Source organism: Pipistrellus kuhlii, unplaced genomic scaffold (assembly GCF_014108245.1).
Source record: "Pipistrellus kuhlii isolate mPipKuh1 unplaced genomic scaffold, mPipKuh1.p scaffold_m20_p_6, whole genome shotgun sequence".
Taxonomy (NCBI): Eukaryota; Metazoa; Chordata; class Mammalia; order Chiroptera; family Vespertilionidae; genus Pipistrellus; species Pipistrellus kuhlii.
In genome coordinates this window covers 6,061,178-6,088,065 of record NW_023425562.1, presented here as the reverse complement: position 1 = coordinate 6,088,065, position 26,888 = coordinate 6,061,178, and the positions used below count along the sequence as shown (strand labels likewise).

The following is a 26,888-nucleotide window of genomic DNA, read 5'->3' as shown; positions in this document are numbered from 1 at the left end:
TCTGCTCCACGGTCTCTGTTTCATTGTTAGCATGTCTTTCTGTCCATGTGGGTTATTTTTCGCAAATGGCCCTATTTTAAAAGGAGCTGATTCATTCAAAGAAGCTGGAAGTTCTGGCTTGAAGGGAACTCCAGGCAGCCCATTCCGTCTGCCTGGGAGGCCTCGGAAGGGAACATAGGACTCAGGGGTTGGCTGGCTCTGCTTGAAAGATGAGCAGGGCAGCCACTGGCTGCAAAACACATTGGGTCCAAGCATCTACTCTCCAAAGAATGTGCCTCCACCACCACAGAGACAGGCCCTAGAGAAGAAAAAAGGGTTGGCGGGTCTCTGATTGGCTCCTGGTGATGTCATGCCCCACCCAGAATGCCCGTAAACGCTGCCTGCTTTGGGGCAACTTTATGGGGCACCTGGTGTGCACCCTCCCCCCTTGGCAGCCCTGCTGGCATGATGGCTCCTGTCGGCCAACAGCACCCCACCCGCCCCTGCACACCCAGCCTCCCTGCCCTGGGCCTCGGCAGCCTGTAATTACCTGCAGTGCACCTGGCTTTATGGGCTCCCTGGGCTCCCGGAGCTGGGGACCAGGCAGGAAGAAGAAGTTCCTTGAAAGGGACAGGGGAATCTTCCTCCCAGCAGGGTCTCTCCCCTCCTCTGCCCTCTGAGGGGCTTGGAGAGCAGCCCCAGGCAGTGGCAGTGGCAGTGCCCAGCCTCTGCAGACCTGCAGCACCAGCCCAGCTCCTGGCCCCCAACCGGCCCCATCAGCATACACCACCCCCAGCAACCCTTCACCTGCTGCCCACGGCTCTTAAAACAAAGTACAAATTGCTCCCTGTGGCCTCCAAGTCTCTGAGTCATCCAGGGTCTGCCTCACCTCCCAAAACTCCCCTGCCCCACTCCACGGGTGACTACAGTGACCTCCTCACCATTCCCCTCACTGCCTCTGAGCCTCCTCACACGCTAGTCCCTCTGCCTGGGACACTTAACCATCTCTCTCACTCTCTGCTCACACCCCTTCCTCCCCAACCCCCTTAGCTGGCTACCTCCCAATCACCCGAGTCTCAATGTAGATTTCTCTTTATTCAGGGATCTTTTCCGGACATCTGTTCCATTGGGCAAGCTAGGGTGAAAAAAAAAAAAAACCCTCTTCTGGGCTCACAGAGTCCCCAGGTTTGTCACATTTCTTAGTTACCAGGGTCCCAGAAGCAGATGCCACAACCAAGACTCAGCTGCAGATAGTTTATGTAGGAAGTGATGCCAGCCTACGCTGGCAGAGAAACAGTGAGACAGAGAAAAGAAGGCAGCCAGTGGAGGTTGTGTGCGTTTCAGACAAGTTACCCCTGTGGACAACTGGGGGTTAATTTGGCTGGAGCCCTGGGCTTCAATATAGAACCCACACCCAGCTGAGTCATCTCAGCCTGGGGAAGGAGCCCAGGTATCAATCACCAGCCCCAGCACTCGTGTCTGGGGGCTCTTCCTGGTGAGCATCAGTTATCTAGCCTGCCAATGAGCACTGGGCACCAGGACCACCACCCTGCCACCCTCACTACACTCACCTCTTTCTTGCTCTCTCATCCACAAGCTTCATGCAGGCAGGCATCATGTTTTGTCCGTGGCTGTATTCCCAGGGCTGTATTCTCAGGGCCCAGCACAGTACTTTGCACATAAGCACATTTGGCGAATCCAAACTGTGTTCTCCCTAGGGTGGGTCCTCAAGTCCACCCACGATTCGGGGGTCCTATCACAGAGGCCTCAGTTTCCCAGCTGGGACCCCTAAAGGTCCAGGAGGTAAAACCACAGGAGAAACCTAGAACACCTTTCATTATTCTAAGCACTGGCCAGACTCCAAGGGTGCATTTGCCCCTGTCAGATCCTAAAGCAAGGACAACAGGGAGCAGAGCCAGAGGCCCCGGTTCAAGTCTCAGCTCTACCAGTGACTGTGTGGCCATGGGCAACCTGCTTAACCTTTTTGTGCTTCCGTTTCCTCAACTATTGAAACTCGGAATAAAATGAGAATTTTGGGGTGATTCTGAGTGGATACACAAGAAATGTTTGCAAAACCTAAATCTGAAAAACCAGTATGTTCCTCTCTGCCCTCAAGCCCAAGAATTTAATAGAAACATGCAGGAACTGAAAAAAACCCAAGCCTTGCTCCTCCTACTAGCCCCCCAGACCCCAGGACACACAGGAAAACAGAAGCCTCTAGACAAGAAGGGATAGGCACCGGGTCTCGCCTTGAGGTTTGGATTGAGACAAGAACCCAGGAGCCACTTCTCTATCTGTCCTTCCACCCCCGTGGAATGGGGGTAGAAGTCCAGAGTGACCAGCTGACCGTGACCAGACCTAAGACCAAACGCTGCTCACATGCACTGCTGTTTGCTCAAGGGTCGGGTCGATGACCGTCTGGTCACATGTTGGGCATTGGAATGGGAATGGCTGAACAGAGGCACAGGAGTGGGGGTGGTTTGGGGGTGACTCTCCAATCTGCCTTGCATCACTGTCCCCAGAGATTCTGAGAAGTTGGGTGAACGTGTACCAAGGCTTGGGCCTTGGCCACCTGGGGTCAGAGATTGGGAACGCCCTACTCCAGGGCCACTGGGGCCACCCTGCACCCTCCCAGGACCTGGGAACCCTGGTTGCCTGGCAGCCTTGCTTGTCCTCAGCACTGGCCCACTCAGAAGTGGAGGGCAGTTCTGGGCCTTGATGAGCCTGAGAGGGTAAGCCAGGCCAGATCTGAGTGTCTGTGTGTGTGTGTGTGTGTGTGTGTGTGTGTGTGTGTGTCTGAGAGAGCCACAGAGACTGGCACAGAGAGCAGCACAGCCACCCTCAAGACTAGTCAGCATTCACTGTCACCTCCTCTATGCCCAAGGGAAGAGAAAGAAAATGGAACCTCCCCTGCCAATGAGGAGCTGAGTCCAGGGAGGGAGCAGGGGCCTGGGCAAAATCTAGAAGTGTCTGCCATGCATGGCATGCCTTGCTATGCCTTCTAATTTCATTTACCCAGGTAACAGCTGAGGAGGATGAGACTAGGGAAGCTAATGAGCCGCCTACGGGAAGCAGACACCAATCTGCCCTTGCTCACCATTGATATCCCAGTGATTGGCTTATGAGAGGCAGTAAATCTTTGGATTTACTTTTTTGTTTTTTGGTTTTTGTTTAATATATTTTTATTGATTTCAGAGAGGAAGGGAGGGGTAGAGAGAGATAGAAACATCGATAATGAGAGAGAATCACTGATTGGCTGTATCCTGCATGCCCCCTTCAGGGGGATGGAGCCCACAACCCCAGCATGTGCGCTGACCAGGAATCAAACCGGTGGCCTCTTGGTTCACAGGTTGATGCTCAACCACTGAGCCACTCCAGCTGGGCCCCAGTAAATCTTTGTTGAATGAATGAGTGAGTAAATGAATGAAGTTCAGAGGCAAGATTCGAACCCAGGCCTAACTGCCACAAATGCTCCTTGATTTGTGATGCCAGATGCTCCTTGATTTGCGGACATGTAAAACACTCCAAGAGAAGTCAATGCAAAGTAGCATGGAGCCAAGACTGCAATGTCAGACACTGCCGAGGGAAGAGGAGTGGCACCAGGAGCAAGAACATTGAAGGTTCTGAAGTGTGGGTAGGACTGTACTTTCATTCATTCCCCAAATATTTAATAAGTATCTGTTGTGTGCCTGGCGCCATTCTAGGAGCTGAGATCCACCAATGAAGGACATAAGATTTCTGCCCTAATGGGAATTAGATTCAGGAGGACCAGGGGAAGAGGACAGCTGAGGCAGAGGGAGCACCACAAGTAAGGAGCAAGGAGATGTGCCTTGGATGTAGAATTCAAGGTGCATTTGGGTGGGATGGGTGGGAAGGGAGGTTGGGCAGGCAAAACTGGAGCCAAGGGCCAGAGAGCTGAGCACCTGAGAGCAGACGGGGATGGGAAAGTGTTGTTGTTTTCTTGACTCGTTGACCTAGTGTCTCTGACGGCACCAGTGTTATTTTTTATACTTGGCTTATGTGGTTTTCTCCTCACTTGAGCCATGGATACCACCACGAAAACTCTGGAACTCCAGAAGTTTTTAGTGCCATTGAAGAGAAAAGAAATGATTTTTGCTCATTATTTATCTTTTTGCATTTTACATTGACTTCCGTATTGAAAAAAATATTTATTTCCACATTTGAAGCTGCAAACTTCACATCAGGTACCCAGACTTCAGCACGGTGGTTAAGTTGCTTATAAAATATCTGACATGTTTTAATTTCTTTAAATCAATCAATCAATCACCCGTGATGTTTTTGGCAGGAATAAGATAGAAAACAGGCCTTTATTTTATTAGGAAGCAGAGGTTGTCAACGTTTCAAATGGGAAGTTGCCTGACCCACGTTTCTGCAGATGGTGGGGGAAAACTTAAAGCAGAAGATGCCAGGGCTGAACTTGGATGTGGCTCTGCGGAGGAGGCAGGCAGGGGGTCTGTGTTCACATGGGACCCCCTGGGGCATGGGGTGTAGGTGGGACAAAGGTGGGAAGGCTCCCTCTGCAGTGAGCAGAAAGTGAGAAGATGGCAGCTGGCCTCCCCCAGGTCTGCCCGGCCAGATCAGGAAGAGAATTCCTAGGAGGCAGTGGCAAGTGAGGAAGTGGAGGTGAAGGAAGGAAAGGGGACTTAGGCAGGAACCATAAGGTCTCTGGAAGGCAGGAATGGGGAGTGGGGTGATGGGGATCAGACCTGGGCCAGGTAGGGATCAGGGTCTACAGAGGCTGAGGAGCAGGCAGGGGCCCAGCACAGAGCTGAGCCTCAGCCACTGCTCAGCAAATATCTATGAAGTTAATGGTCTTGAACACCAGGCTGATTGCCTTTATTGCCTGAACAGCTTTGATAGGTTGGATGTCTTTGTGTGCTCAGAGGTAATTTTGCTAAAAGCCTTCCATTCCTTTATTATTATCTCATTTTACAGAGGAGGAAACTGAGGTTCAGAGTGGCTAAGCAGCTCAGCCAGGGTCACAGAGCTGGCAAGTGCTAGAATCGGTGACCCCCATTCCATGTGAGTTCAGCACCGAAGCTCTATCTCCCGGGACTTTGTCCTGTGGGAGAAGGAAGTGCAAAGACCAGGTTGCATCATGGTGTTCCTGGGGCCTAGGAAATTTTGCTTTAATGGACCCCTATTTCCATTAAAAAGAAAAAAACTTAAAATTGTTACATATGACTATTGGTATGAAGAAAAATATATTTCAGGCTGGATTATATTCACTCCTTTTCTTCTGACTTTAAAAACATTAAAACACTTCCATGGACCCCCGAAATATCATGTGTTGTAGGCAGGTACCTGATGCAGGAGCTGGAAAAGGCGGGGTGGAGGGCGGGGGAAGGTTGAAAGAGGGGGGGCCTGGGTAGAGATGCCTCAGGGTGTGATCTCCATCCTTAAAAAAGCCACCAATCCCCTTCTAAACTAAGCAAAGCTGCTCTTTGAGGCGTAGTCCTTGGAGCCACCCAGTGGGTGAAGGAGTAGTCCCATGGACGTGCTGGATGACTCCAGAACATCGTCCCCCCAGGCTGTGACTCTCTCCTCTGAGACCTGTTCTCCTCTTCAACTGAACAGTCAGACGGAAGGCTCGGTTCCTGGGGCCTCCGTCCAGGCCAATTCTGTGCACACAGAAGCAGCAGGAAAATCCAGCTGCAGGGAGCCCAGCCCTGCCCTTCCCCCAGCCCTGCAGGTGGAGAGATGTTCAGACTGCCCTCTGCCCTCTGCCCTCTGCCCTGAGCTTCCTGGAGCTGTCTCCCTGGGAGGAGCTGGGGCCCCATCGGTGACCTTTGGCACCTCTGATCTCTGTCTTCCCTTCCTCCCCCACCCCCAATCACTCAGGAGCTCATGGGCAAGGACAGTGGACACTGGGGTGGGGACTGCCCAGTCTCCCACTGCTGCCTTGCTCACACTCACCAACACCCCCCCCCCAGGCTGTGGGAACCCCCACCTCAGCTTCCTGCAACCTCCAGAACTTCTCTTCTGGAAATCAAAACCACCCTTCCTGATGCTCCCTGACAATCCCCCACACCAGCCCGGCTGTTAGCTTTGTAAAAGAAAACACAAATGATTTTCAACTTGATGATATGCCAGGCTCTGTGCAAAACACCAATGCCTGTAACAACTCCACAAAGTGGGCACTGTCCTCTGGGGACTCTCTCTGCTGGACCCACCCTCACTACCACCTCACGCCTATCTGTTCATCTTTTTTTTCTTAAGTTTCTTTTTTTTTTTTTCCCCCAGAGGGAGGGAGAGAGAGATAGAAATATCAGTGATGAGAGAGAATCATAAACTGGCTGCCTCCTGCACATCCCACACTGAGGATGGAGCCTGCAACCTGGGTATGTGCCCTGACTGGGAATCGAACCATGACCTCCTGGTTCATAGGTGGATCTCAACCGCTGTGCCAGGCCAGTCAGGCTGTTAGTCGTTTAAATCTCAGCTCAAATGTCACCTCCTCTGAGATGCCTTCCGGGGTTACCTCAGACCAGCAGGCAGAGTGCTACCTCTTGGGCTGTGAGCTTTGGGAGGATCTGAATCTCCTCTGGACAACAGCCCAAAACACAGGGCAGGCTATGCTGTGCTGATTGTTGGATAAAGGGGGGATGAGGGATTGAACAGGTCAGAAGGAGGTGGCTGTGAGTGGATGACTGGGACTGGACGATGGAGGTTAAGAGTGGAAAACCGCTTGAGTCTTATTTTGGGAAGTAGGCCCAAAATGGCTGGGACAGAACGAACAGGGCCTGCATTGGGCTAGATTACATAACACCTCAGCTGTGTAGATTGCCCCATCATTTCTCACAATCCCCATGGAGTAGACCCCATGCCCCTCCTAAACCCTCTCACAAGGCACCTGAGACTCAGTGAAAGCCCAATGCCCCTCATAGACTGAGGGGTGGGGAGCTCAGGGAGCAGAGCCAGGGGACACTCCCACCTGGTGGGCTCCCAGAATTGGGAGGAAGGAGATTCTCAAAATGGTGTTCCCTCCTCATTATACACCAGGCCGCATGCTGAGCCAGGAATTCAGGTTTAGTTCTCCTCCTGGGACTCTGAGTGGGGAACTGAAGGGTGGAAAATGGGGAAGCCTGCAGGCTAAGCCAGGAGTGAGCAAAGACAGAGCCCCACCCCTCCTCCTCTCACACCCCCTCCACTTCCCCCAGCTCATCCCAACACCACTCCTATCCCCTCTCCCTCTCCATCCCCTCCTCACCCCCTCTTCTCTGTCCCCAGTCCGGACCCCACTTCTCCCCCTCCGCTTCCCATCCCCTTTTCCCCGCCCCCTCCTCCCACTCCCTCCCTCCTGGGTCTCCATCTCTCTAGGAGACCCGCAGTAATAAGAGCCTCCAAACCAGCCCAACAGGTTCCATTAGACCAGCCCTGCCCCAGAGGCAGGTAAGGAGGTGGAGCAGCAAACCCCCAGCTGCTGGCTGCCTGAAAATACCAATTATCTCTGCAGTCTGCAGTCGGCTGGCCGGCCTGCCAGCCTGCCAACCCAGCCACCCCAGCTCCGTGGTGCTGGGGAAGAGGAGGAGAGGGGGGGATACCTGGACAGGGGACTGTGTTTCTAGGACCTGAGAGCCAGGAACAAGACACCTTCTCCTCTGGGAGCTAACAAGTCTGAAGGATTCTGCCCAGTCAGAGGCCACCTTGACCTTGTGTAATTCCACACTGAACCAATCACCAGGCTGAAAGGAGGGAAGGTTCATAAAAGGAGATGAAAAACTGGGGGGTAGGAGGGTTAGCACTGTTTTTCTTATCAATGTTTTGTTTGAAGTTTTGACATGAACCATGCACGAAAATTCCTTCCCGAGCCAGGGTTTCCAGACTCTGCTTTCTCCACCAGGTCCTCTCATGCCCCAGGGCCAATGATAAGAGCTGAGGGAGGGAGCCCTGGCCGTGTGGCTCAGCTGGTTGGAACATGTCTCATGCAGCAGAGATTCCCCGTGAGGGGACATGCCCAGGTTGCAGGCTCGATCCTGGGTCGTGATGCATAACCAAATGCATAACGTGTCTCTCTCACATCACTGTTTTTTCTGTCTCCTTCTCTCTCCTCTCTCTCTCTCTCTCTCTCTCTAGAATGGATGAAAAACATGACCTTGGGTGAAGATTAAAAATAAATTAAATTTAATTTAAAAAAGAGCTGAGCAGGGAGAGTGGTGGAAGCAATGAGGAGTGTGTGTGTGACTGAGTGTGAACGTGAAGAGATGTATATGACTGTAAGTGTGTGAGCAAATAAATGTGAGCCAGATGGCCTGGGTTCAGATACCAGCTCCACCTCTTCTTTGCTGTGTGACCTGGGCAAGTTATTTAACCTTTCTATGTCTCTGTTTCCCTACCTGTAAAATGGGTATACTTGCCTCCTGGGGTTGTTGTGAGGATGGAAGGAATTTATCAATATAAATGTAAAGCACTTAGCAGAGTACACATGGCAGGTGTGACTTAAGTGTTTCCTATCATTACTACCACTAGTATTAGTATTAATAGTATTAACATTACTGTTACTATGACTGAGAACCAAGCCCGGAACCATCTGTTCCCCAGTAGCACTGATTGTGAGTGCATGTGCGCGTGTTTGTGTGTGTGTGTGTGTGTGTGTGTGTGTGGCCACAAGAGAGCCCCATGGATGAATAAATGGATCTTCCTGGCTGAATGGCACTGACAGATTACAGTTTTAATTACAGTTTTATAGATTGGACTTTCGACTTGGGTCTCATGGGGCAAAAATCAAGGTGTCTGCAGGGCACTCTGGGAAGAATGTGTTTCTCTGCCTTTTCTCACTCAGAGAGGCCCCTGTGTGCCTTGGCTCCTGCCCCCTTCCCTCCATCTCCCACGCTGGCAGCATTGTGCCCTCTAACCCTGCTTCCCAACTTCCTCTGCCCCCAGTGGCCTGAAAAGCTCTTTAGCTTAAGAACCAACCGTTGTGATGACATCTGCCCCACCCGATCACCCGGGGTAATTTCCCCATCTCTGGGTCATTAACTCTAATCATATCTGCAGAGTCCTTTTGCTACAGTAAGATAACATATCCACGGGTCCGGGGATTATACATCTTGGGAGGCCATTATTCTGCTCCCACAAATGGGAAAAGGCCCCCTGGCCCTAAATGGGTTGCAAGTGACTCGTATCAGGAGCATCCCTCTTCTGTGTCTCTCCCGAGCTCTGGGCAGGGAAGGTGCTGGAGGCAGCCTACCTAGCAATGGACAAGCTACAGTCTCCATGTTCAAGAGCATCCCAGTTAAAGGTCCTGGGTCCCACAGGTGGCCAGTCCGGGTGACTCCTCTCAGGCCTGAAAGAACAGTGAGGGGTGGATTAGGCTCCGCCCCTGACCCGCTGTGTCTCTGTGGGGACAGCGCTCCCAGTCTGAGCCTCCAAGTTTGCTCACCTGTGAAGCATTCTGAGGACCACACGCAATGACACGCGAATTTCCTGGGGCAGCGTTGGGTATACAGTAAGAACTCACTTAGTGCTTCAACATGCCCACCCCACACCTTTGGGGCATGGAGGTCAGGTTCACGTTTGCAACAGCGCTTAGAGTGTGTGTGTGTGTGTGTGTGTGTGTGTGTGTGTGAACCTGTGTGAATGTGTGAGGATGAGTGTGGAAATGTGTGTGGAGAACTGTGGCCTGTGCTCCTTCCCAGGGCGCCGAGCCGCCCCCACTTCCTCTGAAGGCCAGAACCAGCACCGACAGACCCCACGGCTCTGGGAGCCTGGCCACAGGGAACTGCAGGACATTTCTCTCTTGTCTCCAGTTTTACACTCTGTTCCAGGGGGTCATCTCTCGCTGCTTTATTATAAAGAACAATGTTTCAAGCTGCAAACCTTTGGAACACGGAGCAGCTGTGAAGGTCAGACTTTGTACTGACAAGATGTCCAAAGCATTCTGTGAAGCAAAAGAAGTGAATTTCATAACACTGGGTATAGGGTGGACCCGTTTTTCGTTTAAAAAAAAAAGTGTCCATCTTGCCAAGGTTCAGACACACCAATGGTCTCCAGGCACAAGGCAGAGAGTGCACGGCGTGCGGCTCTGGGCGAAGCCAGGCCTGTGTCCCCAGCTCCATGTCAGCTCCGCGTGACAACATTCTGATGCTTGTCTTCCAAGTGGGGGGGGGGGGGGGGGGCGGTCTCCAGCCTCTGTGGCCAGCAGAAGGATGCGCTGGGAGGTGGGGGCAGCCAGCTCACTTTTGTTCTGTTGCATTGTACATTTTCTTATTTTTTTTAAAACAAGCTTATACAGGTATCCCAAATGTCTTCATAGTTTTAGGCTCAAAACTTATATTTCTCTAATCATACAAAATAAAGAGGCAAGGAGATAATCAAATATTTGTATAAAATGGTACCCCCAGGAAGATGGGCGATGGTTGTGCGCACAGGTATGAACAGCCCTGGGTGCACCAGGCTGTGCAACTGGCCCAGGCCCGTCAGAAGTCCTGCTGCCCAGGTCTGCCTGCAGAGTCCCTGCTCCGGCCTCAGGGGAGGTCAGCCGTGGCTACAGCCAAGACACAGGATGTTGTCCCAAGTCCTGGGCGCGCGCGCGCACGCACACACACACACACACTCAGGGGGCTCTGCAAACAGATCCCCTTGGAACGGGGGTTTTGAGTTCTTAGCAGGCATCAGTCAAGGAGAGGGACGGATCCAGCTGCCATGGCTGACTGCCCCTGGCCACCGTGTCACCTTGGACATGCCACTTCTACTCTCAGACCTATGATTTCTCCATCTACTAAATGAGGATCGAACAGGATGCCTGCCAACTGCCCGAGGCAGGGCCTGAGGCGTGCTAGGTGTCCGGTAAGTAAGGTTTCTAACGAGGTGAAGCCCACGGGCTCTCCCTAGTCCCTGGGCTCCGGCCAGGTAGGAGTACGTCATCAGGGGCGGGCTGGCTGCCTGCAGAGAGCAGAGTCCACTGGACTTATCAGGCTGGCCTCACTCGCCCCACGCAGGGCTGGCCTCTGTCCTCTGACTACCTTTGCCTGACCACTCCCAGGACATGTGCCACATGATCCCATGGCCCCAAGGGCCAGAGAACCCTCACTGCCTGCCCGAGAGGGAAGCAAAAGAACACTCTCATGGTGCAGATGGGAAAACTAAGGCTCAGGGAGGCCCGTGACTTCTGTTTGTGCGTCTGCATTCATTCATTCACTTGATGTTAAATGAGGTGCTAGTGAGGACCAAGCACTGTTTTAGGCTCAGGGAAGGAGGAATGAGCAGCAAATCACACCTATGGTGCTCGTGATGTGACAGAATCAGAATCATGGTGTGTAACCTGCGAAGTCACACAGAACCACCACCAACAATGAGAAGGTCAGTGATTGATTTAATGCTCTGCTACTACCATCTGGAACTTGTCAGTCACTTTAAAACAAGAGGACCTTGTCAGAACCGGTTTGGCTCAGTGGACAGAGCGTCAGCCTGCGGACTGGAAGGTCCCGGGTTCGATTCCAGTCAAGGGCATGTACCTTGGTTGAGGGCACATCCCCGGTGGGGGCTGTGCATGAGGCAGCTGGTAGATGTTTCTCTCTCATCGATGTTTCTAGCTCTCTATCCCTCTCCCTTCCTCTCTGTAAAAAAGTCAATAAAATATATATATTTTTTAAATAAAAATAAAACAAGAAGACCTTCACCTTCATGTGTAACTGGTGGAGTTAAAAGGGTCATGAAACCAAATAACAAGTTCGCAGTAGACAGGTGTTTGGGGGAGAAATCTGAGCACACTTTGGAGAGGTGGGGTTAGTGGTAGTGGGTAATGCGTGCCTGATCCAGTCTAGCGCTTTGGTGTGACCTTCCTAAGGGAATCACTTTTTGGCGGAGGCCTGAAGAAGTAGAAACTGGTAAAAATGTGGAGAGGTGAGCTGAAGACTCCATTTCCTAACTGTAACATGGAGACAGTGACTCTGACACACTGGACTAACCATGACAAGATGTCATTCCATTTACTCATTCAGTCCATTCACGCATTCAATCATTCAGCCAATGTATCTTGAACACCTACTAGGCGGCAGGCGCCGAGCAGATGCTGCAGACCAATGTAACGGTGAAAGACAAAATGCACCACACCTTATGACGCACGTGTCCTAGCTGGGAGATGGATGTTAAAACAACGTATTACACAGACAATTATTTATCTTTTCCTGGGATTTGTGTGGGGGAGAAGATGTACAGGGTGCTAAAAAGCACGTCATGGGGGCTGGGAGCTGGGCTGGGCTGGGCTGGGCTGGGCTTGGCTGGGGGCAGAGTCTTCAGCCCCATCCAGGGCCAACCAGGAGGAGCCGGCTGGTGGAGCCTGGCTCTGCATTTTGTTCAGCTTTGGGCACAGGACCAGCAAGCAGCTGTGGGCCCTGCTGATTCCAGGAGGCACCCTGCCAGCAGCCACCTGGCTGTGCCCTGGTCTCAGGGGTAGTGGGTGGACCCTGGGAGGAGCTGGACCACACCAGAGAGAGGGCAGGGGAGCAGTAAAAAGCTTAATTAAAGGGAGACGGCTTCCAGAGGGAGGGGGGAGGGAGGCCAGCCTTACTGACCAGCCACGGTGCTTCTGATATTTCCATCACATATGCCAGTCCACCTTCAGAGCCGCCTAGGACAGGTGCCTCATGTTACAGTAGAAGAAACTAAGGCTCAGGCAGGGCTTAACAACTGCCCGAGGTCATGCATGAAGTTGGGAAAAGAATCCCATTTCCTCACCTCCAGAACAGACTCCACTGTCTCCACTCTCCTCTCCGACCAAAAGCATGTCCTGGGTCTGACCGTCCACCAGAGAGAGCTTCCTCCAAGCCCCGAACCAGCGAGGCTTATGCTTTTCCTGAGCTGTGTGTGTGTACTTCGAAAAGCACTATGGGTCTTAATGCTGATCTTTTTTCCCCTCTTCCCATTGGCTACGAGGAAGCCCAAAGTCAACTCTGTGGCCAAGCTCAATGCAGACTTTGTTTCACCTGTGAATCATGTTTTACTTCCGGTTCAATATCACTCTTACCCTGGTTTTTGTTCCCCACCTCCCATCTTCACTAACTCACAGTAGGACTTGCCTCACTCTATTACACCAGCCTCGTGAAGCCATGTTAAACCTCCTCGGCATTCTCTCCACATCTGTCCCATCCTCCTCTCCCTGCCGAGAGCCTTACTCTGTTCCTCATGAACAAGAATCAGGTGGGGCTGCCCCACCTCTCCATGCTCACCTTTTCCCCCTTCCAGCTCCTGCCACACCCTGACCAGCACCCGGAGTCCAAACTCTAATTTCCTGGGACTTGGATGCTCATTGGCTCAGTTGGGTCAGGGGTCCACTCCTACTTCAAGCAGCCGTGGCCGTGGACTGGGTCACACAGCACTCATATGGCAAAAGAACCCATCCCCACATGGTAATACCCAAACCCCTCACCCTGACATCTGAGCCCCTTAGGACCTGTGAGCAGCCTCCTGCACCTCAGTCTCCAGCCACTGGTGCTCCGGAAACTTTCCAATACCACCTCTGCGATTCCCCCAGGCCGATTTCTCCCAGGGCCCTTTCCCCAGCTCTGTCTGTCCATGCTGATGACCAACTCCATTGCTGTCCCCTCCCTTTCTTCAGCTTGCCTCTCCTGCCCACCAGTTCTCCGGCTCCTCTCTCTCCCATTCACCACATGCTTCCCCCTTGTGCTCTGTCATCCTTGCCACCTCTGCACCTTTTCCACGAGGTTCGGTTGGCCCTGATTCACCCACAAGATGCTAGACTCTCAGAAAGCAGAGACTTTGGAGCAAGGAGCCAAAGCAGCATGTCTTGAGGACGTACAGACCACAGTTCAAATCCCAACTCAGCCACTTAGTGGGAGGCATGCCTCTCGTGAGCTGCCACCTGGAAATGTGGACACATAGTCCCTCAGAGTGACTGCGGGACTGTATGGGAATCGGGGAGGTCTGGGGTGCAGAAACGTGGAGTACAGAGCAAACCCCCAGTGTTTGTGGAGTAAATGAGCGATTCGTGCCTGAAGAGGATGTTTTCATTAACGCGCGCGCGCACGGGCACACACACACACACACACACACACACACACACACATACACACACTCCACTCCCGACTGCGGGCAGTGGCCCATGTCTTGCTCATGGCCATCTGGTTCCAGGGACACCAGGAAGCGTGTGGTAAGCAGCCCCTGCCCTCTGACTCCGTGACCTGTTTCCAGGGGGCAGAGATAGTGAGCTCACACACAGCACAGCGGACAAGCCTCCGCAGACCCTGTGCTCAGGCCCCACCCCCCTCAGCCTCTCCCCAGAGGAACCCTCACTGTCCCTGCTTTCAAAAGGCCCTGTCTGGGAGCAGATCTGAGCCCGTGTACCCCCTTCCAGCTTCTGACAATTCCTGCCCCCTGGAATGCCCGGGGATGGGTAGGGTATTGGAGGGAAGGCAGAAGTATTTGCTGACAATCACCTGCGGGCCAGTCACTGCACTTCCTGCTTTATGTGCATTTTCTCATTCGCTCCTCATCTCCCCTTTAGCACCTGGCCAGCTTACCATGATTACACCCATGTTGCCAATGAGGGAAGTGAGGCTCAGATGATCACCTGGCTCCCCAGGCCACCCAGGTGCTAGGGCCAGAGTTTCAGACCAGGATGGCCAATCTGCAGAAGCTTGGATCCAGCTCGGGCAGCAGGGGAGGACCCCAGCCCAGCCCCAGCGAGAAGCCCCTGCCCGGGTCAGAGGAGCGAGGCTGGCCCCTGCTCTCCTAAGGGCTGGATAGGAGACCCTTTGCAAGGAGGCAAGCGTGGACAGAGGCCAGCGGTCCATTCCTCCAGGCTGGGGAGGAGCCAGGTGTCATCTCCAGGGGGCTAGAGCTCCCGGGAGGGACAGAAGGCAGCTGAGGGCACTTTGTGGACAAAGGCACCAAGGCAGGAGGCTGCAGGGCAGGACTCAGACTCTAAACCAAGTGCCACCTTGGGTAATGCCTGGACACTTCCCAGGGCCCTTTCCTAAGACCTGAGCATGGGCCCTCAAGGTCCCTTCACCAGCAGATCTTCCTCCAGAGCAGTGGTCAGCAGACTCATTAGTCAACAAAGCCAACTATCCACAGGACAACGATTGACATTTCTTTTGAGAGCCAACTTTTCTTAACTTAAACTATATAGGTAGGTACATTGTTATTAACTTAATCAGGGTCCTCCTAAGCTGGCCTCTGCTAAACACTCAAGGGGCCAAAGAGCCGCATATGACTCGCGAGCCGCAGTTTGCCGACCACTGCTCTAGAAGACATGGTGGCACCAACAATGGCTGACAAAGCAATGGCCATGGAAGCGGATATGAAGATGGTGATGGTGATCACTCTGACTATGATGGTAACAACTACAGCATCTCCCACACACACGCTACGTATGTACCAGACACTGTTCTGAGCACTTTGCGACACAACCACCCTGCGAGACGGGTACAAATATTATTGGACCCATTTTACAGATGAAGAAACTAAGATACGGGGCCGTGGATTAACGTATCCAAAGTCACGCAGCAGGAACATGTTGGAACTGGCACTCTGGTTTCAGCCTACATTCCCACCTGCAAAATTACCTCTATTCGACATAATACAATGCAAGTCGCTGTCAATATTTATGAAGCACCCATCACACTTCAGGGGCTGTGCTGAGCCCTGTGAGTGCATTAGCTGACTTACTAGTAACTCTCACAAGAGCTTTAACTCCTCAGCATTTCACTTCACTCAGCGGACACAAAATCTGAAGCCTTAAATGGAAAGTAATCTGCCTGATACCACAGGGCCAGTAAGTGCAAAGGGGGCCGGGAAGCCTGACTCCTCTGCACCCCCTTTACCAACGGAGGCATGCTTTTCCTGTGGCTGCGTACACAAGTGCACACACACTCTTCTCCCAGCCCAAGTGCACATGCACGCATGCATATCAAGACACCTTCACCCCATACAAACTATCCCAAACCAGCTGTGTCCCCAGCAAGTGAGGGCCCCAAGCCCTCGGTCTAAGAGGTTCTCTCTAAGAAGTGTTTCCCAAGGTGGGGGCGAGTTTGCATTGCAACCATGGCAGAGAAGGCTGGCAAGCCCTGGCAGCCAAGCTCCCTGGGCTCTGAGCATCTGGAAAAAGCCGGTGGGGGTGAGAATGTTCTCACAGGGGGCTACAGCTCTGGCTCCTTTCTCACAGTGTGCTCAGAGCTATAAGTCCCACTTCCCCCGCCTCCTGCCGGGATTGCACAAGTCTTCCCGGGCTGGCCTGCCAATCAATTTCAGCAAGAACGAGCCAGAGATCCTGGCCAGCGGACAGAACCGGTTAGACCTGCCTGACTGTCTCCCAGCTGCAATGCAGGCGTCTGGGCTTGCGGCAGGCTAACCCTTCCACCTTGCTTCCAGGAGCATTTCCTGAGTTCCTGCCTCCTCAACTGCAGGAGCCCAGCGATGGCTCAGAGCCAGCCCACTCTGCAGAACTCACATCCTCCTGGGGAGACACCGCCGTCCAGCTATGCAGGCCCTAATCACGCCACCGTGCACTGCACCCCACCAGCCACCTGACGGGCTCTGTTTAACAGATCCTTCCTGAGGCCAGCAGAGGTGGGCAAGATGCTTCCCATTTTACCAAAGGCAATGGAGGCTCAAAGAGGTGAGGTGACTTACACCCCGGTTCCCTGACTCAGCCTGAATTCCTTCTAGGCCCCCCCTCCAGCTCAGGGGGTGTTTCGGAGAAAGGAAAATGCCTTCTTCCCTTTGGCATCTGTGTCCTCCTAGCAGCTGCATGAGGAGGTCATCTGAAGAGGGTGGACTGCAAGTGACAGAGAACATCACAGGAAGCAGCTCAGGCCCAGGTGTGAAGGCTGGAGAGTCAAAGTCTGATGAGAGCACAGGACGGGGAGTGAGGAATAGAGGGAGGAGGGCTCCTGGTGCAGAGTCCCGGAGGCCAGGCTACAAATCTGAAATGTACCCTGGAGGCAATGGGGAGCCATGGATGGTCTCTGAGCAGGACCAGTTACCAATACCTCAGAAATTTAATTTAAAAGCAATGTCCCCCAACAGAGCACAGATGGCTCAAGAGGAGGTACAGGGCTGTCTGGAGAGGGTGGGAGGAGCGGGGTTCTCCACTGAATAAAAATCCCAAAATAATTTTTCAGCCAATTACAAATTTTGCCTCACCTCTCCTCCAGCCTCAGAAGAGCGTAACAGTTGAAAACATCAACTCCAGACTTAGACTGCTTGGGTTTGAATCCCAGGATTGCCACTTACTGGTTGTGCATTCTTGGGCAAGTTACTTAAGTTCGCTGTGATTCCATTTCTTCATCCAGAAAAATGGCGATAGCACCATCCCCCTGCCTTCCCTGATTATTGTGAGGCTTACATGAGTCAATAGATTGTAAAACTTGTAATTCCACGGTGCCAGGCAATGTGTTTGAATGTGTTTGTCAAATAAGAACCTTCGAGGCCACAATCCCTGATCAATCTGGCGTGTTCTTAGCAGTCCGTCCTGTTCTGGGTCCTAGGAATCACCATGCCTTTGCTACCCACAAGCCATCCCTTCAGTAACAGGCCCTGGGAGAGTCCCAAGAGCAGCTTCAGGCTCCCAGATCCACAATCTGCAGAATCGACTGCATAGCAACAATTTCCTAAGTTTCAGCCTAATGTTCTGCTTTTTGAGAACAGAACCTTCTGGCCCTTCTTGATCTCTGGTGTTCTGTCCTCCCTCCTGCGGACGGAGAGGAAGGTGGCCACCCAAGAGAACACAGTAGAGCCATCCGTTTTTAGAGACTCGGCAAAGGGAAGGCCTTTCCCATCTATGACGCCTATAATCCAACTGATATGTGACTTCCCTACCATATAAAATGAGAAAGCCCAGAGAGAGGTCACTGCCCGTTGACCTTGAAGGAGACAGAAGCTGGACAGGCCGGCAGACAAGCAAATATGGGTTCCCTTCGGATATCATCTGAGGGCCCGGGTGGACTCGTCCAGCGGCCTCTGCGCTTCACTCCTGCCCTTTGACCTTCCCCAAATTGCCTCAGAATCTGAGCTCAGCATCTTGGTCAGCCGAAGCCACAGTTAGGCGGAACTGAAATTTGGAGCGCTGCTCTCTTCTGGGCAAAGACAACCCAAGGACTTGTTGCTTTTGCAAACAAGACAGTGACAGGATCAGAGATGGGGGGGGGGGGGGGGGTTAAAGAGGGCCCTGGTAGTGTGGGGCCTAGAAGAGTTTAGAGGAGTTGAGTTGAGGACTGGCGTTGGAAAAGCAGCCAGGAGTGTGCATGGGGGATTCGCTATGAAAGTAGAATGTGCCCCCACAGAAATAAGCTTATTTCCCAAGAATCGGAACAACAAGGACCTTTTTTAAAAACATATTTTATTGATTTTTTTACAGAGAGGAAGAGAGAAGGATAGAGAGTTAGAAACATCGATGAGAGAGAGTCATCGATTAGCTGCCTATTGCACACCCCCTCCTGGGGATGTGCCCACAACCAAGGTATATGCCCTTGACTGGAATCGAACCCGAGACCTTTGAGTCCACAGGCCGATGCTCTAGCCACTGAGCCAAACCGGTTTCAGCCAACAAGGACTTTTAAGAGTTGACCTGGCACAGTGATACTGGCAGGCACACATCCTTCCCAGCCCTGCTTGGAGATAGGAGTCCCCGACTCTATTTGCCCGGCTCTGAAATGGACCTAGTGACATTAACCTGATCCCTTCCAGCAGGAAGGAAAGAGCCAATGAGGAAATGCAAGGGGGTGGGGGTGGCAGTGGGGTGGGGTGGGATGGGGTGAAGTGGGGTGGATGGGGTGGAGGGCTGCTCACAGATGGGCTTGGGTATCCCAGCCCCAAACTCCGAGTTGCATTCAGCTGTTAGAGCGCCTCTTTCTGAATCAATGAAGCAGAACACCCGAGTCTAGAGAAGACTGATTTTGAATTGAGGACACTGAATACAATCTTTTCGGGATGTTTATAAAGTGTTTACCAAGCAGCCTGCTCTCCAAACCCTAGCAATTGCTTAAAACAAGAGAGCAGTTGATTTGTGAAGTGTTTTCTTTAAAAAAAAAAAAAATCATCACAAATGTTGGAGTTAGAGACATTATGTTTAAATTGTCAGGGAGGCTTTCTCAGCTCAGAAAGCAACAGGGAGGAGCTTTTTTCCTGCAGGAGATAGAGCAAGGGACAGGGAAGGCGGTCAGAAACAGGTGGGAAGCTGGTTCTTGCCCTGCCCTCAGAGTCCACTCACCCACCACCTTCCCACCTTTTTCCCTTCAAAGACCCACCAAGAATCTAGGGAGAAGCAATGAGACTGAGCCCTACTCTGCCACTCCCCTCCTCCTCTGCTGTCCCACCCCGGCCTGCCTCTCATATCAGATGTCAGCGTTTCTCCTCACAGATGCAAAAATGTGTCTGAAAGTTCACCGCTAAGGTATACACAATTTTGGAATGATAACAAACACCCTTCTTAAAAAAAATTATTAGCAGTTTATCTTTTAAGGAGTATCAGAAATCTATATAGATGATAGATGGATAGATGATAGACAGATTATTGATAGGTGGTAGATGATAGATAGATAGATAATAGATAGATGATAGATAGATAGATAGATAGATAGATAGATAATTGAAGAGTGAGCAAGCCAAGACCTCAAACACATGCTTTCACAGACATAACTCCTTTTCCTCTTTAAATATATTTTGCTAAATACATTCATTCAACCAATTGCTGGGTTATTGAGGTCCTACTAAGTGCCTGGCAGCATTCCTGGTACTTAGGAATATCAGTGCACAAAACAGTCATCAGACATTAACCTCTCAAAGCTTATATGCTGGCAAGAAGAGGCAGAAAAACATGCAACAAATTAATAAATGATCCAGTGTTCTAGGGTGATGGGTGCTATGGGAGGAAAAAAAGAAAAAGAAAATAAATATTAGAACAGAATACAGCAGGTCAGGAGTGAGTGCCAAGGAGGGAGAGGAGCCAGCTTGACCGATCAGATATAGATGAGCCTTGTCAAGGCGGTGAGGTTTCGGAAGGACTTGCAGGAGAGGAGAGAGTTTGCCACAGCTTTTTCTGGGGAAACAATGGTCAGGGGGCCGAGGGCATAGCTCAAAGACCTATGAACGTGTTTCAAAAACAGTAAGGCAGTCAGTGTGGTGGGAATAGAGTGAGTGAGGTGAGAAAGTAGAGGGGGAGAAAAATCAGAAGGACACAGAGATCCTAATCGCTTATCATATAATTAATCAAGACTAAAAGATATTTAGACCTAGAATGTTCTCCCCCTACCTGTTTGACTTAGACAATTCCTATTTAGCTCAAATGTCGCTTCCTCCAGGAAGCCCTCCCTGACCACTCTTTCCCTATCTATGTCAGCTTCATGGTAGTAGAGATGCTCTCAGAGGGCCAGGTTGCTTTTCTCCGTAGCCTTTTGAAAGTGTGCACTGATTCATATGTTATTCTAACTGCTATCTTGTAATCTAAGATTGTAAACTCCATGAGAATCTGTGTGTGTGGAAGGTACTTGGTTTTGCTCATTGTTGTATTGCCAGCACCTAGTACAGGGCCAGGCCAATGGAAGACACACAACAAATATCTGTCAATGATGAAGTGACAGGACTGGAAGCAGAATTTTCACTGAGCACTGGGTTATTGCAGCTGTAATTCAAGAGGCTCCTGGGACCCAAAATGTGAGAGCAGCTCAGAAGGTGGAGACCGTGATGCAGCAAACCTGGATCACCCAGGATCCCCAGCCCTCTCTGGAAGCCACCTCCTCACCCAGGCCCTTCAGGATAACGTCTGTCTTCAGGGAGAAGCCAAGTCGCAGATATTCACAAAAAGCCTTTGCTTTGCCCCTGTGCCGCCCCCCCCCCCCATTCCTCTGCAACCTTGCTCTGGCAGCAGCATTGAAATGCTCCCTGCTGCTTGCAAAAGTATCCTAGGAGTGGGGACCTACCTTGAACATTTGTTGGGATGCTTGGCTAGGTGCAGAGAGGGCCATGTGCTCCCGCATGTACGTGGCTGCCCTCACGGAGCAAATCCAGGATCGCACAGCCCTGGCTGTGACAGCTAGCACGCTGTGGTTGCGTGATTTACAGGGCCTGGTGGGGAGAGGTTTGTCTCTGCTTTGAGAACCTGAGTGCTTCCTATAAATATGTATGGCAGTCTGGGCCTCCGTTAACCCCACCGCTGCCACATTCCACTCGTTACCTGGTGCTCGTGTGAATGAATGTGAAAAGCAGTGTTCAGTATACAATGCACGTATGTTTGTACATGTGAGCATATGAAGATGTGCATGGACCCATGTGCATTTTATGAGTGTATACATATGTAATCAATTGTTTCAATGTATCAGTCCATATAGGTGTGTGCATAATTGTGCACATTGCATTTTTGTGTAAATGTATGTGTATGAGCATTTGGACATACATACACAAGGGCATGGATATATGCATGTGGGTACGTAGGTAATGTATGTATGTGTGTGTGCATATGACTATGAAAGTGCATATACAAGGTGGGACGAAAGTAGGTTTGCAGTTGTGAGAATGAAAAACACAAGAGTTTACTCTTGTATTATTATTTATTTACTTTTGTATTATTTTCCAAATGAGCAACTGTAAACCCACTTTTACCCCACCCTGTATATTGCAAATGGGTGCATATGAATTTTGTATGTAAATTTGTATGTTACATGTATGTAAGCTTGTGTTCAGACTGTAAGCACATCTCTGTGCAGGTCCAAGGCTTCAATAGCACAGCAGAAACAGCTTTAGTTACGCTGTGGGTAATCCCATCAAAATCGCCTCACCTAGAGGCTGCATCTTTTGTAAACTCTTGCTCTGGTAATTATGGCACATTTATTGGAAAAATCAATTGAGAACAGATGAAAGGTGAGAGGACTGTTGATTAATTACAAACAGCACCTGTGTCCCAAGCCAACAATGCCCGAGTGGGCCTCCCCCCCACCCTTTCACACACACACACACACACACACACACACACATGAGTGCACAGAACCAAACACAAGGCCCCATCATCCATCTCTGTGCCTGGGCAGGAAGCCCTGTGGCTGTGAGCAGCGGGGAGGGGGGAGTTAAGTGTACCCCAAAGAGAGTGACTACCATCTGCAAGGGAAAGTAGAAAGGAAACTATCCCCCAAAAGGGCTGCTTCACCTCTCCATACTTCCCTCCCAAACTCTCCCCCACCAAGAACTTCAAATAAGGATAGCAGGCTTGTAAAGTTTGGGGGCAAAATGAAAATTTTGGCTTCAGGTACAGGTTCCAGTTTTAGATTCTCCACTGGGTGACAGCGCAAGAGATGGCCACTCTGGGCCTTGTTTCTCCAACACTGACCTGCGTGGGTGAGAGTGGCCCACACTTCTGAGAGTAAGTGAAATGTCACACTGGCTGCACCTCCTGTGCTCCGTGACCTGCTTGCCCCTTGTCCGTGGAAAAGGCACGTACCAGGCTCAGGCCCGGGCTCCAGGACACACAGGAGGGCGATGCAGAGCCCTGTGCCGAGAAGAGCGGCCCTTTGATGCGCACTCAGGATGGGCAGAGCTGATCCCTGCCCGGTCCCGGCCCTGGCCTCTCCTCAGAAGGACACAGATGCATGTAACCCTGACAGGGTGAAGGCAGTGAACGTGACCAACCAGAAGAAACGAGGGGAATGTGAATGAGCTCAGGGCAGCCTGGGCTCCTGATTTCAGATGGCATCACAGGCCTCACGTAAGGCCTCTCTCACCCTCTGCCAGCTCTGAAAAAGCAGCCTCCAGCTGTCCACACCACTGTCCGTTTCCGAGAAGGAATGCAAGCCCTGATCAAATCAAATGCACAGCTCCAAAAGGAAGGCACAATGCAAATATTGGGTTTGTGGACTTCAGCTCCCTGCTCACTCAGAAACTGGCTTCTTCCAGAACTCTCCGGCCTCCTCCTCCCGCTGCCTCTGTGGCTGCCCCTCCAGCCCGAGGACATCATCCCTGTTTGATACAAATAAAAAGGAATGTGTAATGAGCGGCTGCTGTTTTACATGAAAGTCACTTCACATGCACAGAAGGCAGAGAGGCAGCTAAATCTGAGCTGCTTCGGAACAAATCCTTATTAATAATTCAGGGGGTTTTCCAAATTGGAGTGGCCACTTACCTCATATATTTAAGTTCTTAAAAGTGAGAACAGTTAGCTCTGATTTTCTTATCTAAGTGTGTCTTTTAAGGTAATATGTGCAGGACAATGGAGAAGGGGAATGAGATATGAAGACGACGTGTAAGGCATGGAGATGCATGTAGCACGTGGTGAAGCTGTGCAGAGCCAGGGAACGCGTGCTCCCTGGCCAAAGGCAGTGCTCTCTGTGGCCCGGACACCTGCTCCCAGGGAGAAGGAATTATGTGGAAAGGATGAAATTCCAGAGTAGGGAGACAGCTGTCTTCTCCCTCAGCAGCCTGTCCTCTGAGCCAGGTAGGCGTCCCGCTGGGAAGCCTCATGGTGGATGCTTCTGAGAACCAAGTACAGTCTGGGCACGGGGCTCTCCCACTAGAAGTGGGCATATCTCCCGAGCTACAGTGCTGGGAGCCGCTCTTCACTTATGACCGGCTTTTTTTTTAGGAGTGCTGCTGTTGAAAAAGACCACGTCTACAAGACTCGCCATGTGGGGACTTTTATTTTGGTGGGGTGGGAGGAGAGACAGAGCAAACCTCTAATCCGCCCTTCCTTACACAACAAATTCAAATACTGCTATCTCTGGGAGGGGAGGCCAGGCCACCAGACAGCAGGCTGGAGCTGAGGGTTGTGCAAGAAGGCAGTTCGGGGGTTTTCTTTGTGAAAACCCAAGGGCTCAGAAGTGGGTTTTGCATCTAAAAGCCTGCGAGAGAACAAGTGGAATCTGTAGACCCAGCTGTTTCCAGGGGCCTGGAGAGAAAGAACTTGAGGAGCAGTGTGGGTAGCTGAGGGAGTGGGGGGTTGCCAGGCAAGGCGGGATCTGTAGCTCGCAATCGCAGAGTCCGATGAGGGTCCCAGTATAGCTGGTGTGGTTCTTGGCAGCTCCCACAAACAGGCTGACGAGAGGAGGCCCTGGACAGGCACAGTGCCCGGTGCAGGGTGGTGGGCACCTCAGACAAGGAGAGTGCTTGCCCTGCCACAGAAATGCCCAGCCACCCTGGAGGGAAGGAAGGCTGGCTGGGAGCGAGTGCCGGAGGGATCTGGGTCCAGGACCCATACCCAGCTTGCCCGGAGGCCCCTTTTCATAGAATGGAGACTTGCCCCCTCTCTCGAAGTGGGGACCTCACTCCCGGCAATCCCCAGTCAGCCCTGCCACAGACTGGCTGGTGGAGGATGGAGGGAAAGGCTGGATAGCTGGACCAGCCCCTGGCACCGGCACTGAGCTGTGCAGTGGTTCCGGGACACCAGATCCTTATCTTCCTCCCTTCACCGCACCCCACACCTGCCAGCCACCTCAGAACCTCTCCCATAGCTTTGAACCTCTCCTGTCGCCCTTCCTGAGAGGCAGAGGTGGGGGAAAGCAAAGGAAGGGGGCTGGGGAAAGGGGAGGGGAGGGGAAAACAGAGGGAAGCAGTTTTCTGAAATGAAGAGTTTAGGAAGGAAAGGGAACTGGCAAAGTAAGGACTCCAGGAGAAGAGGAGGGAGCTGGTGCCTCCATCCCTCCGCTGGCGAAGACCTGGGCTCCTGCAAGCTGCACCCAGCGCCATCCCAACCGGAGAGGCTGGAGGCTGAAGGTCCAGGGAAGTGGCCCTCTCATCCAAGGGGACCAAGGCCGCCCCAGTGCAGCCTGGAGCGCAGCCATGGTCTGGGGCCTGCGTGCGTCCTGGTGTCTGTGTCTGTCTCTGTGTGTCTGTGAGTGTCTGTCTCTGCGTGCTGGCGTCCCCAAGTTCAGGCGCCAGCCTGTCTACCTGGGACCAGCGCTAGCCTGGCAGGCTCCGGCGCAGGGAGACTTTTCCCTGGGGTCCTGGAGGATTCAGAACCAACGGGAGCACCGGGCTGCCAGGTGCCACCGGGGTGGGACGAGCCTGGGGTTCTGTGGATACTGTTCGCTCTTTCCTGAGCTTATGGGGACCTGGTCTGGGGTCTTCGATGCGGCTGGATGGCGGGCTGCGGGCAGCCTGGATGTGGCCAGAGCTTGCTTGCTGCTGGAGCCCACCCTAGAAGCTTTGGCGGGTTCGGCCTCCTCCTGGGCACTGCCTCCACCGCCTGCCTTTCGCCTGTCTGTACCACTGCTGGTTGGTGCTCAAATGGTGGCTCGGTGCAGGGACTCGCAGGGCGGGCGAGGGCATCGCTGTGGGTGCGAGGTGTGCCTGTTTGTGTGTCTGTGCATCAGCGTGTCACCGGGGCTCCCTGTGGGATGGATGGTCAGCTTCTCAGAGATGCAATGGGTCACTCCCAACCGGCCTGAGCCCCCCAGGCCTCTGGATGCAGCCTGAGGAGGTCCGTCCCTGGGTCAGTCTGGGTCTCTGTGCTCCCAGAAAGGAAAGCCAGCGCTTTGGCATTTGCGACCCTCCCCTCCCGGAGGCCTTTCTCATGGAGCCCAGGGAACTCAGGTGGAGGCTGCTAGTCCCCTGGAGATGATTCCTGGACCAGTCAAGCCCTCACCACTGGGAACTGCGGCCATTGTTACCATGGTATCCGGAGCCTCACAGCAGTGGGCTTTCTCCCTGGCGCTTCCTGGTAAGACCTCTTTCGCCCCAAAGGGGGGACGCCTGTATGTGTGAGCATATCCTCATCAAGACGTGTGCGGTGCACTGGCACAGCAATTACCCAACTAATCAGACCCCCTCGCTCCTGCTCCTTCCTCCGCAGGCACGCAGCAGGTACCCCTCAGCCAGACCCGGCCTCCTCCCCGACCACATCACGGCCAGCACCTTCTTCCCGCCACATACCTCCTTGGGTTGGTGAAATAAACGTGGAATTTAATTCTAACTGAAATCTCGGGCTTCTCTCCTACCAAACAACTCCAAAGAGCCATCACCATGTAAATTACTGCTGATGTTATTTGTATCCTAACTTTTCGGGACCCTCCCTCCCCACTTTTCCAGACCCAGCCACCAGCCCCACTCCCAGGCCCTCAGGGACCTAAGTCAAAATCTCTTCTCCCCCTCCACTTCGCAGCTTTCCTTCAGGCTGGGGCGCTGCTGCCTGGGTCTCTGCACCTTCCCCTCGGGTCCTGAAGCCACGGTAGGCGCTCCAGGCCAGAGAGCTGCAGGGCTGGAAGGCTGAGTCTCCCGGACTGCAGACACCGAGTCCCAAGAGACCAGAAGCTTCTCACAATCAGCCATTGCCAAAGAATCGGGGGACTATTCTCGGGTTTGGGGAAGGGGGTCCCACTGGGACTCTCAGGGGTGTCTAAGGCCAACCCTGAGTTAGAAACGGGGTTGCCACAAGGCTGAGAGGGAGGGTTGGGGGGAAAGGCAAGGTTCTAGGACTGCCAGGCTGAGGCTGGAGCTGTTGGAGCTGCTGCACCAGATGATGCTACAATGACACCCCCACCCTCCTACCCCCCCACCCCTCGCTCTGAAGCCTGATTTGGGGAGTCTCTGAAGTCCTGATCCGGCCATGCTCGCTCTTCTGTGAAGCTGAAGATCGAGGCCTGGCTCACAGGTGCATCCTGGGCACAGAGGGACTTCTTGTCTGAGGGTCTTCCCCCTGGTGCTGGATCCCCCTGCTCCCATAAGCCCTGGAAGGAGGGAGCAGGCCTCCTCTCTGAGCGGGCACTCTAGCTCTGGGCTGATCCCCTTGGTCCCAGGGCGATGCTCTGGCAGGATAGAGCCGAGAACCTTCAGCTCAGGCAGGGTGGCCAGCGTGGCAGGGCTAGGCTGAGCCCCATTGCCAGAGGGACCCTGCTTCCCCATCAGGATGGCAGTTCCAGAGTCCTGGGCTCTGCTAACCTCCACTTCAGCGTGGGCAGGCTAGCAGGCTGGCCCGATGCCCAAGCCTGAAAGCCTCGAAAAAGTGCCTT

General features: G+C 52.6%; 1 pseudogene; it reads right to left on the bottom strand.

Annotated features, from left to right (window-relative positions):
• Nucleotides 1-23,563: 23,563 nt before the first annotated feature.
• On the bottom strand, nucleotides 23,564-26,401 carry LOC118707646 (annotated as a pseudogene).
• Between the last annotated feature and the right edge of the window lie 487 nt (nucleotides 26,402-26,888).